This window comes from Triturus cristatus, chromosome 8 (genome assembly GCF_964204655.1).
Source record: "Triturus cristatus chromosome 8, aTriCri1.1, whole genome shotgun sequence".
In the NCBI taxonomy this organism is placed as follows: domain Eukaryota; kingdom Metazoa; phylum Chordata; class Amphibia; order Caudata; family Salamandridae; genus Triturus; species Triturus cristatus.
The window spans coordinates 715,227,563-715,245,470 of record NC_140591.1 but is presented as its reverse complement, the minus strand read 5'-3'; positions in this window follow the sequence as shown (position 1 = coordinate 715,245,470).

Sequence of the window (17,908 nt, the reverse complement as noted above, 5' to 3'; positions counted from 1 at the left end):
GCAGAGATTTGGGCTGATTTGCATCACTCTAGATCAGGGGTCTTCAAACTGGGGGGGGTGCCCCCTAGAGGGGCTTCAAGTGGTCCCAGGGGGGAGGCGCCAGGCTCTGGCAAAAAAAAGCATAATGTTGATAAACATGCTTTGTTGTCAGTGGAAAAAATGAGTGGTGGTAAGCCTCTCTGTAATGAGCCATCACTAAAATCTTTTGTCATTTATATCATGGCTGTGAGAAGGTGTCAAAAGAGAAGAGACTCCAAACATTCTTCAAAACCTTCACCCCCATTTCTAATAATCATACAGTGTGAATACTTTTACACGTTAATAAGATCTGCCTGACCAGCATAGTATATTTGGCAATCATGAATTTTATTGCATTTTAAAAATGATAATAGATCTTAACTGAAATGTTTAAATAAGTCTAGACATATTTAATCCTTTGCTGGTTTCATGGAATAATTGTGAAATTTTTTGAGGGGGGGGCCCGTGATCTCTTTTTTTTCATTGGGGGTGTGCGGCATTAAAAAGTTTGAAGACCACTGCTCTGGATTTACCCCTGGTGTACCTATGCTCGGGGTACTTTGGTTCCATATACTAGGGACTTATAACAGAGCCACAAAAGTTGGCTCTGAGTTCCTTAGTGAAGCTGACTTTCAGGCTTGTGTTGCCTTGCGTCACCTTGTGTGATGCAAGGGCAACACAAGCCCTTAGTAAATCGGGGCCTTAGTCTTTAATGAGCAATATTGTGTAAACAGAAATAAATGGTATTCATGACATAGCTGACTTTACAACTCCAGAGCCAAAATGTAATGCATCATTTACCTCCAGTCTACAATGCTTAACAAAAGTATTTTAGACAACCATGTCGCAGCTCTCTGTATATCCATTGGATAGACCTCATTTCTTCTGCCCACATATTCGCCACCTCTCTCGTGGATCTACCTTGAACAAATATCACGTACTCCTAGATGTATATTTTCAGATGTTTTAGTGATGGCTTGTTGTACCCATCTACTAATGGTAAGGGTGGATGATCTTTTAATTTTATTTGCTGACTGGAGGCCACAAAAGAGGGAATTGCATTTTCTAAACTCTTTTGTTTTTTTCTATGGACATGAGTTAAGTTCCTTTCACATGCAGACGTAAAGGAATATCTTCACTTCCAAATCGATATACTGGAAAAACTATTTTTTCATAATTTTTTTATTTATTGTTTTATGCATAACAGGACAAACATATACCAATTTCTGATATTACTGCACCCCATGCACCCTCCAGTCACCCCCATTTTCCTGATCATTAGTGGTCTCATGCCAACCAGTTATTGAACGGTGCCCTTCATCCTGCTGCATGCCTACCCACAGTCCTTCGTGTCTGGTCTCTAATGCGAGTTCAGATCTACCCCTTTTATCTTACCCCCCCTTGTGTCCCCAACTTGAGTGTACCATTGAATATGCCCCAATCTTATCCCCTAAGTGGACCAGGAGCCCAAGATGCCCCAAATGTTCTCAAATTTCCACTGATAGCCTCTTCCTTTCCACCAGCTTGCAATGCTCCATGCCTTCCTCCAGGTAGGGGTACACAGGAAAATTACTGGTCCCCCATTTTCGGGCACCATCCCGTTTTGCCACCATGCAGCCCAGGCTCTTCAGGATCTTCTGGTAGAGGAACATATCCATCCAACCCCATATGCCCACTGGCGCCAACTGAGGTAGTAACTGCCGGGGCAGCCCTGTAGCTTCTTCTGATGAACCCCTACTGCCTCCCAAAAGGCACACAAATGGGAACATATCCATAGCGTTTGCAGTAGTGTGCCCTCCATCCCCTAATTCCTTAGACAGGGCGCACTCTATGTCCTACCTATGTTGTGCAGCAGTGTTCCTGCCCCTTTATCATAGGCCCCAATTAAGCCTTGTAGTGAGAGTCAGCATCCCTAGTGAACCAAATCCCAAGATATTTAACCCGCTTTGTTTCCACCCTGGGTGGCAGAGGCAGCATTCAATCTGGCTCCCAGTATTCCATCGGTAACAGCAGAGATTTCTCCCAGTTTATGGCAAAGTAGGTATATGTGCAGAATATGCGGGAAAATGTCCCAAAGCCGTCCCAGCTTCTGGTCTGTGTGCACCAAATACAGCAAAAAATCATCTGCGTATATCGATATATGCTCTTCCCAGCCAGTGCCTCCTTGGCAACCCCATCTCTGCACACCAAACTGTACCCACTCCGCTAATGCCTCTAGTGCCAAGGCAAACAGCATCGGCGAAAGGGGACACCGCTGTCTGGTACGCCGCTGCACCTGAAACTCCTGAAACATAGGTCTGTTGAGATTGACTTTAGCTCTTGGTCTATCATAGAGCAGTTTGACTTATCTAATATATTTGGTCCGGATGTCCATCTAAGCCAGGACCCCAAACAGGTATGGCTACTCCACAGAGTCAGAGGCCTCATTTATATCAAGCGAGACAATGATCACTTTTGTCAGACACTGCGTCTGCCTCAGCCAAATTATTGTAGAGTCGCCTCAGGTTTTCAGTCAGGTCAAACGACCCGACATAAATCTGTTGTGATCCGGGTGTAACAAATCAGTCACCACCGCCCTCAGTCAGGATGCCAGGATGTTTGCTAGTATTTTAATATCAGCATTGAGCAGGGAGATTGAATGATAGGAGACGCACCTATCTTGGGCTTTCCTGGCTTTTGGAATAACAACTAGTGTTTCCGTCCTTATATCCTGTGGCAGTATTTCTTCATCCTTATGAAATTGGGGTTAAACTTTGGGCTGGATTTCAGATCTATCTTTAGAATCACTCTGTCTGGGAAAAAAACCTGACATAAGGAAAAGAGACTAAAAGCGCTTCCAATTCATCTATTCTCCTGATCAATGCTATGGCCACCAAGAACACCACTTTAATAATTAACGACTGTAATGAAGCCACTCTAATAGTTCACAAGGAGGGCTTTGGAGACCTTTAAGTACTGTAGGCAAATTTCAGGGAAGAACTACTCAAGTTTGCACGGGCCATTTAAGCCTGAAGCTTTTTAGTAAACTCTGTACTAAGGGTGCTACTTTTGAAAAATCCAAAACCATTGATAGTTACCCACTGTGAAGACTACAGTGGAGGGGACAAACTTTTTCTTTAAAAAAACCTTCTCAAAACTCTAAAATGTTGAAAGAGTGACAAGATGAAGCACTTACATAATTCTCCAGCACAATATTTCAAAGTTACCCCAATGTTTGGTATAGGCTGCGAAGCCTGAATGTTTTCTAGAGCTTTGGATCAAGCAAGCTACTTCCCTTGAATAGCTCAGGGCCTACAGGTCCTTCCTCTCGGTTTCCAGGCCAAGAGATTTAGAACTTGAATGTTTTCCTGCGAGCAGGAAGGAAAAACAACAAGGGCTGTAGACAAAGGGTCGTGAAGTACTTGTTGAACTGTTAGCTGTTTTTAGAATTGGGACCCATGTCCTCTTTGGCCACAGGGGCTACTTCAATAATGTCACATTGTCCCCAGAATCCCCCAAAGCACCCTGTGGAGAAGGGAAATTGGAAGCATATACTAGACCCCCTGCAAAGGGAAGGGCAGAGCATATACCCCCCAAGATTGAGGGTTCCTGGACTCTGTGCTGAACTGCTACAGAAGAGCATTGGCTGCTGAAGATAACAGGTTTAACTGTGGTTGACTAAGCATTTGCACAACCTGCCTGAATGCTTCCTGTCCCAGCTGGAAGTTCACTACAATGCCTGGAAGTCATTACAGTATTTATTGGGTATTAAAATAGAAAAATAACTGAGGTCTTTCGACTAGGAAAGTATAAATTAGCAAAAATGAACTAGCATCTGGGAATCACATTAGTATCCTTCATTCAACTTTCTGAAACTAGATCATTTAGCAATTTGTAGTAAGGCAGTCGCACTGTCATCAGTATGCTTGATCTAGAATAGTGACTCAATTATGCTATATGTAGCTTTATATGCTTCGGTCTCCCAACTAAAATTGAAATAGGCAGCCTTTCTGGCATTAAATGCACAGAATAATTAATTAAATGCCCCAGGTATTCAAACAAGATGGTACTCAGTGTTATTTATTACTTACATGCCGCTGATAACATTTTAACCTTAATCTTCTACCTTTGGGGATGTTTTATAATCAGACGAGGGTGCAACCTTGGTGCCTGGGCTTCCTCCATGGCCCGGGGCGTAGCTCGAATAGTAGCGCTATGCGTAGCTACACGAAGTGCACTTCGCACTACGCGAGCTATGCATAGCACTATGAGAACTACGTAGGGTGGTAGGAAATGCTGTTAGCGATGATTGCACAGTGCCGGATGCTTGTCCGCACAGTGCAATCATTGCAACCGGCATCTTGCGCATACATGACCACTCGCAATGAGAAACCTGACCTCCCCGCGTTGAGAATCTCGCCGGGAGGTTTATTTTCCAATCTCGCGATCGGCAACTTGATGTTGCTGATCGCGAACAAGGAAAAAGTCTCGCCGGGATGTCATTTTGCTCGCTCGTGGTCGGCAACTTGACGTTGAGGACCGCGAGCAACCAAAAAATGACCGCTAGGCTACGCGTGTTTGCACTGTGCTACATGCAGTTCGCGTAGTGCAAAGTAGCTCAAACTTCGCAAACTACACGAGCGTAGCGTAGAACTTTACCCAGGGTTAGTTACTAGTTGGGCAGAGTGATAAGTCCGTTAAGGATTTTTCTGGGTGCAGAAGCACACCCGATAAAATCAAACTGACCATCTTAATGCTGGAAGTGGTTGCCAAGATCCACCCACATCTCTCCACAATGGGTACTCATGAAGTAAAGTGTGGGATCTCAAGCTCCTAGACAAGTCTGGAGCAGTGCTTGTTAGCTCTTACAGGCCCACTGGTGCCAAAACGGGGAGTAAGAAGTGAGTGAAACACCTTACCAAGGGAAAGCCGCAACGATTATGTCACCGAGGTTCAGCAACTAGAAAGATTTCATGTGGCATCAGAGCGGGGAGCCCACCAGATCTTCAAATTGCCCCCTTGGAAAGATAGCAGCCACAGTGTCGCTTCTAAAGAAAGAGAACGCATTTGGGCGTTTGGTGGGGGGGCTGCCGGTGCAGGAATCTATCTACCCTGATTAGGCTCCTAGAATTGCAAAACTAACCATTACCACCATACTGACTGCAGCTATATAGTCATCTTAGCGTCGCCTCTCAGGACTGGAACTTTTTCTACCAACACACGCCATTCTTTAGTAAAATTGTCACGCTTAGCTGTAAGTATTAATTTTCACAACAATCTGAGTCCTTTGCCCATTTTCTACCATCTCTTCTATGCCATACTTTTCATTCTCTGTATTTTACATTCTGTAAAACAGAGTATGGCTTAAAAAGAAAACAATGGCACGGTCCTGGCATATTTACGTGGAAAGACCTTCCTTGAGACTGAAGGCAAATATACACCAAGTGGTAGGAGAGAGCGCAGTCTCTCTGCAGGTAGAGCGACCTATGACACCGCTTTTATCCAGTGGAGTAAAGGGGGCCAAGCTACTAAAGGCCCCGAAACGCCCCCATCTCCCTAATCTCCAAATGCTTCAGACTGAATGGGCAACCCTAATGGGTGGAACTTCCCAGCACTGCACGTGCTACAGGGTCCTGTGTTCCACAGGCAAACTAAACACCTCACAATTATTGTCTGCAAGAAATACAAAACAAATAAAACAAGCATTTGCAATGCAATCTGTCTCACATTTGTAAAAGTTAGAGCTATTGATTTAGCAAATGATAATGTTTTTTACGTATGTTTGTTTGTAGTGTAGTGTAATGTATGTATTTTTTGAAGTGGTGTGTGTTTTGCAGTGGTATTGCTAGTTGTGGATTTATGTGGATTGGATTTGTATGGTGGTTAGGGTATTTGTGTTTTGGAATTATGTGGTATGGTGAATAGATTTAGGTGAGCAGTGTATAGAATATATTGAAAGTAATATGGAGAGAGATGGGTAGTTTGTGTATGATGTGGTGAATGAACACTGGAGAGATTAGGTGAAAAAGTTGGAGCGAAAGAGTGAAAGAAGGATAGAGAATCTTTAAAACTTATAAAGAGGCTGGCTGTGTTTAAGGATGGTAGTGTGTGTTAGTGGTGCTAATTTTTAGAATTCTTTTGGTGTATGAAACTGTGACGATAGATGTGAATGGATCTGAGAAATTATGGATTAGTGTATGAGAGTGCGAGATAGTGTTCAGAGAGTGAGTAGTGTCAACTGGGGAAAATGGCGCCTGCGTGCTAAAGCAGAGCGGGCACCCTGGGGGGTAATCGTGCTACCGCACTGCTCTTTGAACTCCAGGATTACCAGGCACAACGTGGAGATAACGGCTGCTCCAGCCGCCAGGAATGGTAGTGCCCTTAAACTCTGGAAAGCACTGGGACTCCGAGCAGGCTATTCCTGCTGTGCTGAGCAGCACGCTTCCGGGTTCACTTTGGGAGGAGGCAGCCAGGGAACTGCGACGCTACAGGTTGGCTGGCACTAGGACGGGTAGCAGAGGCAGCACAAGTCAGGCTGCAGGTTGGAGCCTCCCCCCCCCCCACAGTCCCCAAAGTTGGAGAGCAGCAGTCGGTCATCCTCATTAGGGGACTTAAGGTGGGGAAAGCGGAAGAGTGGTACAGAGAAAAAGCGGTTAATAAGTCTCCAGCTACAACTTATGGAGAAAGGTGCTCAGGCTGACAGTAAGGCCGGGGACAAGCCCAGGGGCATTTTAAGGATTATGGGGGCCCTGGGCTAAATATATTTGGGGGGGGCCCTATGCGGAACAGCTTTGAATTTATAATCAAGTGTCAGCTCTTTCATGCCCTCTTTGGCTGGGTCACTGACAGTGCACAGGCACGCTCGCTCCTTCAAATTCTAAATGTGTTTACATCTAATATTCAGGGATAGTGGTGTGTGTTTTCAATATTTTTGCACAGCAAGAGCTCACTCATATTATTGCAAATAATCTATGTGGCCTCTCACATTTCTCATATGTGAGGTCCTGTTTTGATAAAAAAAAGAAACTTTTTTATGAATGTTACATGAAACATAAATAAAAACAAAACATTTCTACAAAATGTCTGTAATAGATTCTCACACATCAACTACATAAAACATAAATTAAAGGAACCAGTATTAACAATCAATTGAAGAATTATTCAAGGGCTTCACCTCAAGACTATGCAGAACAGAGCTGACTCTATCAGGGGCTCCCCTAAATATCTGGGGCCTTGGGCCAGAGCCCACTTTGCCCATGGCTTAAAATGTCTCTGGACAAGCCTTCAAGGTACACACTGCATACTAGGAATACCGTGGCTGGTAAGGTGGGTCAGGTGCCTATTTTCCCCCATGACCCCTTTAGGCATTCTAAAAGACATAAAGGTCGTAACAAGGGGTAAGCAAGGTCGGCTCGGTGGGGGTGCAGGGGGCGCGACCTGTGTTTTTCAAAACAGGAAAGTTGGTAAATCTCCTACTAAACGTTCAGCGGAGAGAGGCAAGAACAATAATCCAACAGATTAACATAATACCTTCACTTAAATCTTTTTTTCCGAGTTTTACCTGACCCGCAGAGAGGGGAGAGCACTGAAGGCGTAATCTTAATGAAGAGTGCTAGAATGGAGACAGCCCCTGCGGCCCTTAATCCCTAAGAGGCTAGTACTGCAGGAGTACCTGCTCAAATAGTATTTAATGAGGAACAAACAAGTATGGGAAGAACCTTAATTAATGCAGACCCAGTCCCCCTTAAGAACAGGTTTGAAGCTCTGGCAATAGTGGAAGCACCGGAAAAAGCGTAGGATCCACTTATAAGGAACAAAGAAAATTACAAATGCGGAGAGATGCCCGAGGAAAATGCAGAGGAATCTTTGGCAGGCATTTTATTGGGGTTAACAAAGGAGATTAAGAGTCACTTTGAAGTTTCAGAGACTAATCAGGTTCGCATCCAAGCCTCATGCTCAGAGCTAGTGAAGAAATTGGATGAGGTTGCCTCCCGTACTAAAGCTTTGAAAAAGGACGTCCGATCTACAAGGCAAGATGTGGCAAAAAATGCCACTGAGATTGCCATGCTCGCTAAACAAAATCAAACACTTAAGGAGGACTTTGCGAGAGTAGAGAACCATTCTTGCAGGAACAATTTAAGATTTTTAAATATTCCAGAGGCAGAGAAAAGCACGGACATAAAGGTCTTCATAATCGACCTACTGCGAGATACAGCTCTAAAGGACAGGAACGACATTAATCTAGAACACAAGATCCAAAGAGCCCATAGGGAACAATTCAGGTGCAATCTTAAACGGACTCAACAAAGGAAGATTTTGGTGAATTTCCTCTTGTATATGGTTAAGGAGGCAATCCTCAGTGGGGCTTTAAGAGATGGGCTTTATACAGTCAAGGGGTTCTCTGTCGCACTAAGATCCTATATATGTAAAGCTACTGAACAGAGTTAATGGGAGCTAGGAAACAGGATGGAGGATTTGGGAAGGTGGGGGCAAAGGTTCAATTGAAATTTCCTGCAATACTCCGTACAATGTGGGGCAACCAAATGTATAATTATCTGGCAGTTGAGGATGTGGATGCATTAAAAGACTCAATAAAACAAAAATCTAAATAATAAGTGAATGATTCTAAGATCGTTGAGTATGGAGATGTATTTCAGCACGTCAAAATAATGTTGTTTTTTTAGTAATCCCCCCAAGGCTCATGAGGCATATTTATACCTACAAAGATAGGGAGGGTTCCCCAGGGAAGGGTTAGTGTGAAGGGTAGGGGTGGTGGTGGTCGTCATTTTTACACAAGTGGGGAGCAGATAGGTAAAAATGTAAAAAAAAGTCATCAGCATAACCAAATAAGGTATGTTCACTTAGAGTAGGTAAAGTCATAGACTTCCTAACCTGGAATGTGAACGATCTCAGGTCTAGAGCCAGGCAGAGGGTGATGATGAGATACCTGAAAGAAAGTCACGTTTATATTATGGTCCTGCAGGAGACACATTTGGTTGCAAGTGAGAGTAGGGAGTTATTCTCTAGGTATGGCTGGATTAAGAGCTTTCTAGTGTCAGATCAAGAGCAATGTTGTAAGGGGATAGCACTTCTAATAAGGAGGGGCTCTGGTGTGGAGGTTAAGTATTCTAAACCGATAGTTCTGGAAGGTGGGTCTTAGCTGAAATAAAATGTCTAGACTTTGAATTTATTTATTTGTGGTTTTATGGTCCAAATGTGGAATTTAATTTAGTGGAGGCTTCGGCTCAGTTGATTTTGGGGGGTGATTTCAATATCCTGTTGCACCCTATTTTGGATCGGTCAACCCGGCGTAATGGCGATTTGACTCCTAGGATAAGACGAGCCCTCAAAAACATGATGCAGGATATAGGGTTGGTGGATGTATAGCGACATTCAAAAGGGTAGGTGAGAGGGTATACTTTTCACAGTAAAAAATACAGTCATCACTCTAGGTTAGATTATTTCTTGGTGGAAACGAGTTTAGTAGAAAATATAAAAGATATCAAACATCATCCGGCAACTATTTCTCATATCATTTAGCCATCACCATGACATTCCATGTTCCTGGAATTAAGTCCAATAAAAGATGGACTTTAATGCATGCTCTCCTTTTAGATAATGAGGTGGGCCTTGCCCTAAAAAAGGCCACATGTGAACATTTTTGGGGATAATACTGGAACGGCTTGTCAGGAGTGGAATGGGATGCTTATAATCATGCATTCGGGTGGTATTAAAAATCTGGGTTGCTCTAAGGGTAGAGAAGAGAGGGCCGAACTGGCTGAAATGGAAAAAGTTACAGATATTATTGAGGCCTCCTTGCAGGCATCAAGTGGAGGGAAAAATACGGAAATATCATCAAAACGGCTTTAAGGGACACAGCTAAATTATTAAATTAAGCTGGACTCTAAATGTAGGGAAAGATGGTAGGCTGGAAGCTTGAGACAGTTTGAGTATGGGGGGAAAGCTGGGGCTTTACTGGCATGGAAGGTTAGGGTCAATAGATCCAGAGATATGATTAAGGAATTTGTAGGTTTCCAGGGCGAGGTGATAGATAATTTGGAGGAGATGCAGAGCCATATGGTCTCTCTATTTGCTACTCTCTTCAAAAAATAAATCTTTCCAGAATCTCAAAGACTCAGAGAATGTGTTGAGCGAGGTTGGCCTTCCCGTACTTACAGGAAAAGAAAAAGAGTGCATAGAAGCCCAATTACCCAGGAGGAGATTAGAAGGGTTGTGATGAGTATTAAAAGCGGGAAGGCTGCAGGCCTTGATGCTATCCCCTCGGAGGTCTATAAATTGCTAATGGAGAAAATTGTCCCAGTCTGAGAGATTTTGTTTACTTGGTCAAAAGGGAAAGACACAGATACCCGGGTAATGGAAGGAGGCTACTATAGTTTTGATTTCAAAACCAGCTAAAGACCCTAGGAAGGTGGACTTGTATCGTCCGATATATCTGCTAAATACAGATTTTAAGATATTTGTTAGTGTCTTAGCAGGGAGACTGTCTAAACTGGCGCCTCAGCTTATACATCCAGGCCAGAAGGGATTTGTCCCAGGTAGACATATCCATGAACTTACCTACCAATTAATTGGCAAAATAGATCTTTAATGCCTTGATCAATCCCCGAGGCCGTAGTTACTTTGGACGTTACCAAGGATTTGATCATGTCTGTTGGGCCTTTCTGTGGGAAGTCCTGCTGATAATTGGTTTTAACCCCTTTATTATTGTAACGCTAAAAGCCTTATATGAGCACTCAACAGCTAGGATCCTTCTTAATGGTTCCCTCACAAGAAGTTTTTCAATCACTAGGGGTACCCGGCAGGGCTGCCCTCTTTCGCCACTGCTGTTATAAAAATAAAGTCGAATTGTATGCGGATGACCTTACAATATTTACTTCGGACCCAGGCCAAACTATTTCCAGGGTGGAAATTTGGGTGAAAGAACATGGGGCATTATCTGGGTATTTGGTAAATAACCTAAAGTCTGGGGTTATGTTTTGGAATGTTACAGGTTGGAGGGGGAAGTACAGGAGGAACTTACGTATCTTGGCATAACCATTTTAAAGTCAATAGAGGCAATACCTCAGTACAAGAGAGGGTAGCAAAGGAGGTTAAAGCATCATTAGCTAGATGGAAGAACTTGCTCTTAACTATATATGGGAGAGTAAACTTGATTAAAATGGTGATAATCCCCAAATTGACGTACCTTTTCAACTGTATCCCCTTGACATTCCTGAGAACTATAATAGATAATATTCAGGGGAAATAGTCTGTTTTATTTGAGGATCAATAGGAGCTTGGCTGGCCTGGAAGAAATTTAGAAGTCGACTTGAAAGGGGCAGACTGGCTTTTCCAGATCTAAAACTTTATTGTATGGCCTTCCAGTTTAAAAATTGCAGGTGCTCCTAGGTAAACTAGGGCCACTAACATGGGGAGGTATGTTGGTAGAGATGGTAAGGGAGTGGGATTCTAAAAGGTTTTCTGTACAAGTTTGGGACAAGAACTTTTTAAAAAAAGGGTTTGGTTGAAGATCTTAAGGGCAACACTCACCCTTTGGCTTGGAGTTAGAAGGAATCTGGGCATGGGTTATTTTTTGGATATCTCTCCAATATGGGACTCACCAGGTACACCTGAGTGTCTTAAAGATGGGCTGAGTCTCCCACTAAGGAGGGCTGGAACTAAAGTATGGGGGGATCGCCTAACAGCACTTGGTATGTTGTCCTGGGAAGTGTTCGCAGCAAAGATTGGGAATTCCCTTTCTAGATTCATGTACCTCCAGTTATCATCTTGGGCCACAACCAAAGTACAAGAAATTGGGGGTGTGGGAATTCGATTAAAATCTGCAGGATGGGTCCCCGAGGAAAAAGGAGGTTGCTTATTGGTACTGGACACTACATGACACTGAAGACAGGAAACTGAAGGCACCATACTCGGTATGGGAAGGAATCATTCAGAGGACTGAGCTACAAACAATATGGCAACTCTCTTTAAAACTGTTGTACTCGGTGGTCAAACCAGCCAACTTGAAACTGAATCATTTTTCTCCATCAACAGGCTCTATAGGACACCCAGAAGAAAGCAAAGTTTGTGTAAGAACTGATACCAAGATGCCGCACATGTGGTCTTTTAAGAGCAGACAACCAACATATGTTTTTTAAGTGCCCTGAACTACAGGCATATCGGCAGGAGGTGGAGAAAATGGTCAAGGATATTTTTGGGGCAAATATGATGCTCAGCCTGGTATTGGTGTTGATGGGGGTGGAAGTCCACCCCAGTCAGTTCTTAACGAGAGTACAGAACGCACTGCTGTTTTTAATGATGCTCTTAGCTAGAACAGAGATCTGTAAGCGTTGGATGGATCCCCTGCCTATCAAAGGGATTGATTGGCTCCAGGCTGTTAGAAGTATATGTAGAATGGACATTGGTTCTGGATTGCAGGGGTTTCTGTAGTAAGATATGGGTTGATTTCCAAAGTTGAAGCGGAATGGCAAAGACCTAAGGAAGTGTCCTATGATTACACCTGCGAGAAGCCAGTAACCAGGAAACTGGTAGGACTGGATCGGCAGGACCTTCGATATAATGCAACTAGCATAAGGTTGGGGAAGGTTTCACAGAAAGACCTGGTTTTCCAAATATTGGTGATATGAGGACACAAAAAAAAGAGAGTGAGTAGTGTAAGTGTTAATTAGAGGGTGGTGGAGATGAGCGATGCATTCAAAAATACTTTTTGTATTTATAGAAAGGTACCATGTGTTAGTAGGTAGTTTGGAGAGTAGAGACGGATTTTCAGGGCGTGATATGTGGGGCTAGTGGATGGGTGAGGTGTAGATGCTAGAAGCAATATTTTGTTTTTATTGTTAGTTGTGTCCTGGAATTTTGTAGCGTTTGGTGCATTTGTGTTTTTAAATTATGTGCTTTATATTAGTTAGTGTTGAGAGCTTTATTGAATATTTGATATTAAATTTGAGAGAGTGTGGTAGTTGGTGAATGAATTTATGAAATATTAGTAGAGAGAGTAGTAGTCAATGTGTGTGTGTGTGAGAGAGAAAGATGGGTGTTTGTACAGATAGAATATACTGTTAGAAAAGCAGGATATGTGTGTTATTTGTTTATTGCTATTGTAAATGTTTTGTAATGTAAAGATGTTAACATTAAGGTAAAAAAAGGAGATGAAAACCTTTTTTTTCCCACGAAGAGTGTGTTGTACTGGAGATAAGGCTGAATCACCATAGCACTTGACGAAGCAAAGCCACACACACCCTCTGTTTCACATTATACAGTGCCACAAGTGTCGGTGGGAAAAATTGTGGAAATTATTCTCTGTTCACAGCCTTTATTTCGCTCGAGCCAAGACAGGAATTTCTCTGGAAGTTTCATCCTAAAATATATTTGCCAGATGTTCCACTTACTGTCTGAAATCGATTTACATGTTCAGAGGCAAAGCGTTATTGGAACTAATTTTGACTGCTGCTATGATTTACACTAGGAAAAGTTGGGAAAACTCTTCACAAAACTGCAGGTCCCACCAAATTGTGCAGGCAGACAGACTGTTTTCAGTCAGAATGTTTGGTCCAGATTATGATCTGGCAATGTGCCAAAAGATTTAGGGGCATATGTATAAGAGCTGCCACTAACTAAAGCTAACGCTAGTTAGCAGCAGTTTTCTTAACGCAGCCTATCACCAAAAACTATCGCCCTGTTAGCGATGTATTTACCATACGTCACTACACGGTGATAGTGTCAGATAGCTGCTGTGAAAACTGGTGGTAACGCTAGCATGAAGGTGATACAAATTCTGACGTTAGTGGGTGAAAACTAACGAAAGGCCCATTAGCAGCAAAAACTATTCACGTTAGTCAGCCCAATATGACTTTTTTTTGTCTCTAGAGGCAAAAATAGTCCACCTCCAAATTAAAAATAGGAAATAAAACCAATGGAGTGCAGAATGGAGCAGCCAGTGCTAAGTGCAGCACAGATCAACACCGCCCCCCCCCCCCAAGCCACCCAACAGCCAGGATGACCAGCCAGAGTCCCATTGGAAGGGGAAATTCAGGACTGCATCTATGAAAAGAGGTGCATCGCTGTGCCAAACTAGTGATGTATCACTTTTCATTGCGCACTCCTTGCACCCCCATGGCATCCAAAACCTTGAAAGCACGGACAGTACCCAGGGCCTGGAGACCTCGCTGGGCCTGCATCTGCGACCCGGAGTGGGATGCGATGTGCTGTGGAGTCGCTGGTCCGTGGTGGTAGACATTGAGGCATGGTGATTGCCCTTACCTGGTGGTGACATCTGGCAGGTCGCATGCAGTCACATTGCTGACCTATGTGAGAAGACCGTCTTGCGCCCCTTGGAGCTGTGAACGTAGAGGTGCTCCTGCGCACCAACGTAGGGAGGTCTGTATCACATACTTCGATCCACGACTACCACGGGGTGCACGGAGGAGATTATCAATAGTGTGTCGTGCCTCTCTGCATTACAGGCTGTAGAATGTTGTGGACGCTGTGGAGGGTGAGGCCCCTGAGCTGTACCAAACTTGTGTGGCGGAAGCGCTGCAACTTTGTGCCCAAGGGGGCTTCGTTGCCACACCTGCATTGGGAGGTCCCCAGCAGACTTGACGACGACTGCTGTACCCAGGCTTGTGAAAACCCACCTGGCTGAGGGTCCTGCTGGCTGAGTCACAGGTTTGGAGAGAGTGCAGCACATTGAGCCCGGGTGTCAAAGTCCAGGTGAGTAGAAGGTGGGACGCGTAGCGGAGGAGGATGGGGCGAGTCGGGCCCAGGCCTCGTGCCTGTGGGTGACGCACACCATGCCCTAAGCAATCCCTGCACTGCGGCTGACCTACATCACCGAGGGCACTGCACAAGCCTGGTGGGGACTCCACTAACTTGCTCAATTCGCTGAGAACAGCCATTGGTGGCAGTGGGTGCCAGGGGCACGGAGGCCAGTTCTGGCCCAGGCCCTTGGGTATGCAGCTTGATCCGCTGTTACTCACTGGAGAACTGGGGAACACAGAATCTGGTCACCACTGTCAGATCGGAAGAGGCAACCGGGTGGTGCTGCCTTTCCTTGCCCCCTGTTAGTTTGCTTTTGGGTGTATGGGGGACTAACCCTTAGCGGACTTCCTCTTTCCACAGCACTGCACCGTCTGGTTTCTGCTGCTGCTGTCCCCATCTGCTGCTGCTGGCTCCTCCGACACAGAGGTCAGGTGTTCGAGTCCCTCCTCCACCCGCAGGCTCCTGCCTGTATCTCATCCCTGGTGGTCCAGTGGTAAAGTGTCACTGCTCTGTAGCTTGACTGCCCTCCTGTCCTTCTTGCCAGCTGTTCCTGTTCATCTTTCTGCTCTTCTCTGTTGCTTTCTTACCTTTTCCTTTATTCTTTTGTTTTTGCTGTGTTTGGCTTTGCTTTTTCTGTGCTTTTTTGCAGTTCCCTTTTCCCTATTTTCTCCCTCGTTGTGACTGCAATCACTCACGTCCCGCCCCCTCCAGTGTCCTTTCCTGTGTTTACTACCTCACAGCTGTCCAGCCCCCCTGCAGCACTACCTAATGGCGGACTCTGTGCGGCCATGTGCAGCAGGCGTGCCACTGGTGCTCCGAAGGGAAGCCAAAGGCAAGCCCATCAGTGTCCGTCCGGCCCTATACCATGCCCAGCACCAGGGATCCTGCCTCTCGGACACTCCACCACTACGACTGCATCACCCTCCTCGACCTCAACCATGGCCGCCACGCCGCCTGCCATCTAGCATCACTGAAGAATACCCTTGCACCCTGCGCCTGTCGAAATTGCAAACGCACCTAATGCCATATCAGCACACCATCGCCTCTTGCCTTCCAGCCGTCCAACAGCGCACCCGACCGGCTCAACTCCATCCTCCTCAATGTGCGGTCCTTCCACAAATGCGCCACAGACATCTGTGACCTCGATACCAATTCTTCAGATATCGCCTTCTTCACGGAAACCTGGACCCACCTCTGCTCTGGACCGGACATCCCCATCGCCATCTCTGACAACTACTAAATCACCCGCAAGGACCATCCCGACCATCCAGGAGGAGGCATTGCCATCGTCTACAAAAGCACACTCTATTGACCCACGGTGGCCATGGAACACCTCCACTTCCAGATCCAGACCAACCCCAACACCATCCTCTGCGGCACCCTCATCTACAGACCCCCTGGGCTATGGACCACCGTTCACCGATGCCATTGTAGGCCTTATTGCACTCCAGGCTCTCCCATCCACTGACAACATCCTACTCGGAGACCTCAAGTTCCACCTGAACAACCCCAGTGACCGAACACCACCTACCTCCTGGGGAACCTCACCAACATCGGACTCAAGCAGCTAGTCACAGCTCCAACCCACATGGCCGGACACACGCTCAAGCACGTCTTCTCTGCCAGCGGGAACTTCAACTACAGCCACACCACCGGACTCTCCTGGACTGACCATCATTCTATACATCACGTCTTCACCATGCCCACGGTACACCACCGCCATCATCGCCCCCTCCCCCTCGCAGCTGGATCAAGCCCCCGAAGAACTTCTGTCAACTCTCTCAGCACCATCACTGTGCCAACACTTACAGACGACACCACAGCAGCGCGCAACCTCCACAGATGGATCTCAAACTGCGCTGACACCCTATCACCCCTAAAGAAAAGACCAGGCAAACAACACTTAAAGAAGGCCATCTGGTTCACTCTCGCCCTCCACTAGTCCAGACTCACCTGCAGACGTCTTGAGAAGTGAAGGAGCCACAATATCAATCAACTCTGCAACACAGTCAGCCTTGCACCATGGCGCAAGGGGGCCTGAGTTGGCGCATGGCAGCCATTGTATGCCAGCTTAGAGGAAAAAGACGGGGGCTTATTCTGATCACCCCGCCAGTGCGTCATTTCCTTGACGTACTTGCAGCGTTATTCTTGCACCACGTTGCACCGTATTTGCAAAGCGACGCATATAGGCTTATGCGTGACCTTGTGAAACCCTGTGCCACATTATACCTGCATCAGGTATGATGTTTGCAGGGTGGACGTTGCCATGCAGCAAAGCCTCATAGGAGTGGCGCAGTGAAATCCATCAGATTTCACTGTAATAATTGTAGGATGCCACTGTATCAGTACCTTACGCCTGTCTCATGACAGACGTAAGAGTGAGGCAGTGCCACTGGGATAGGCTAGCCCCATGCATTGCTGGAGTTGGGTCATGCTTGTGACACAACTGCAGCAATGTGTGACTTAAGCGCTGACAGATACATCAGGATTTCAGACGTATCTGTCATTAATTGCGACATGGAGTGCCGTACAGTGAGTACAGCGTATCCATGGTGTCGCAAGAAGGGTGTAGTGAAAAGTGGTGCAACGCTGTTTTGTCGCAGCAATTCAACAGTTTTCATGAATGAGGCCTAGGCATGCGCCCTATCTTATTGATGGTGTGCATTCCTGCCCTGTAGTTTTGTCGCAGGGCAGCGCAGCAACATTCCTTGCAGTGCTGTCCAGCACCAAAACCTTCTGAAATGAGACACCAAGTGTTTGCACCATTTTTAAGACCAGCTATTTTCAGGCCTCAAAAAACTGCCTCTAACAGCAGTTAGAGGCAGTTTTTTGGGTTTTGCACAATAGAAGGAATTCCTTGTAAATATCGCAAAGTGGGGTTAGCGACAGTTTTTGCACGGCAACGCCTACCTTGCATCTCATTTTCGTTAACTCCCGCTAACAGTAGTGGCGATCTTAAAAATTCAGGTTTTCGACTGAAAACTACCGCTAACTGAGGTAAGCGGCAACTTGTAAATAAGGTGATAAAAAAAAGGCTGTTGTAACATCACAAAATAGACGCTACGATGGCATTAACTTCTTATACATATGCCCCTTAGTGACACTGATTACTAGTGTATTGGCAGCAACTTGT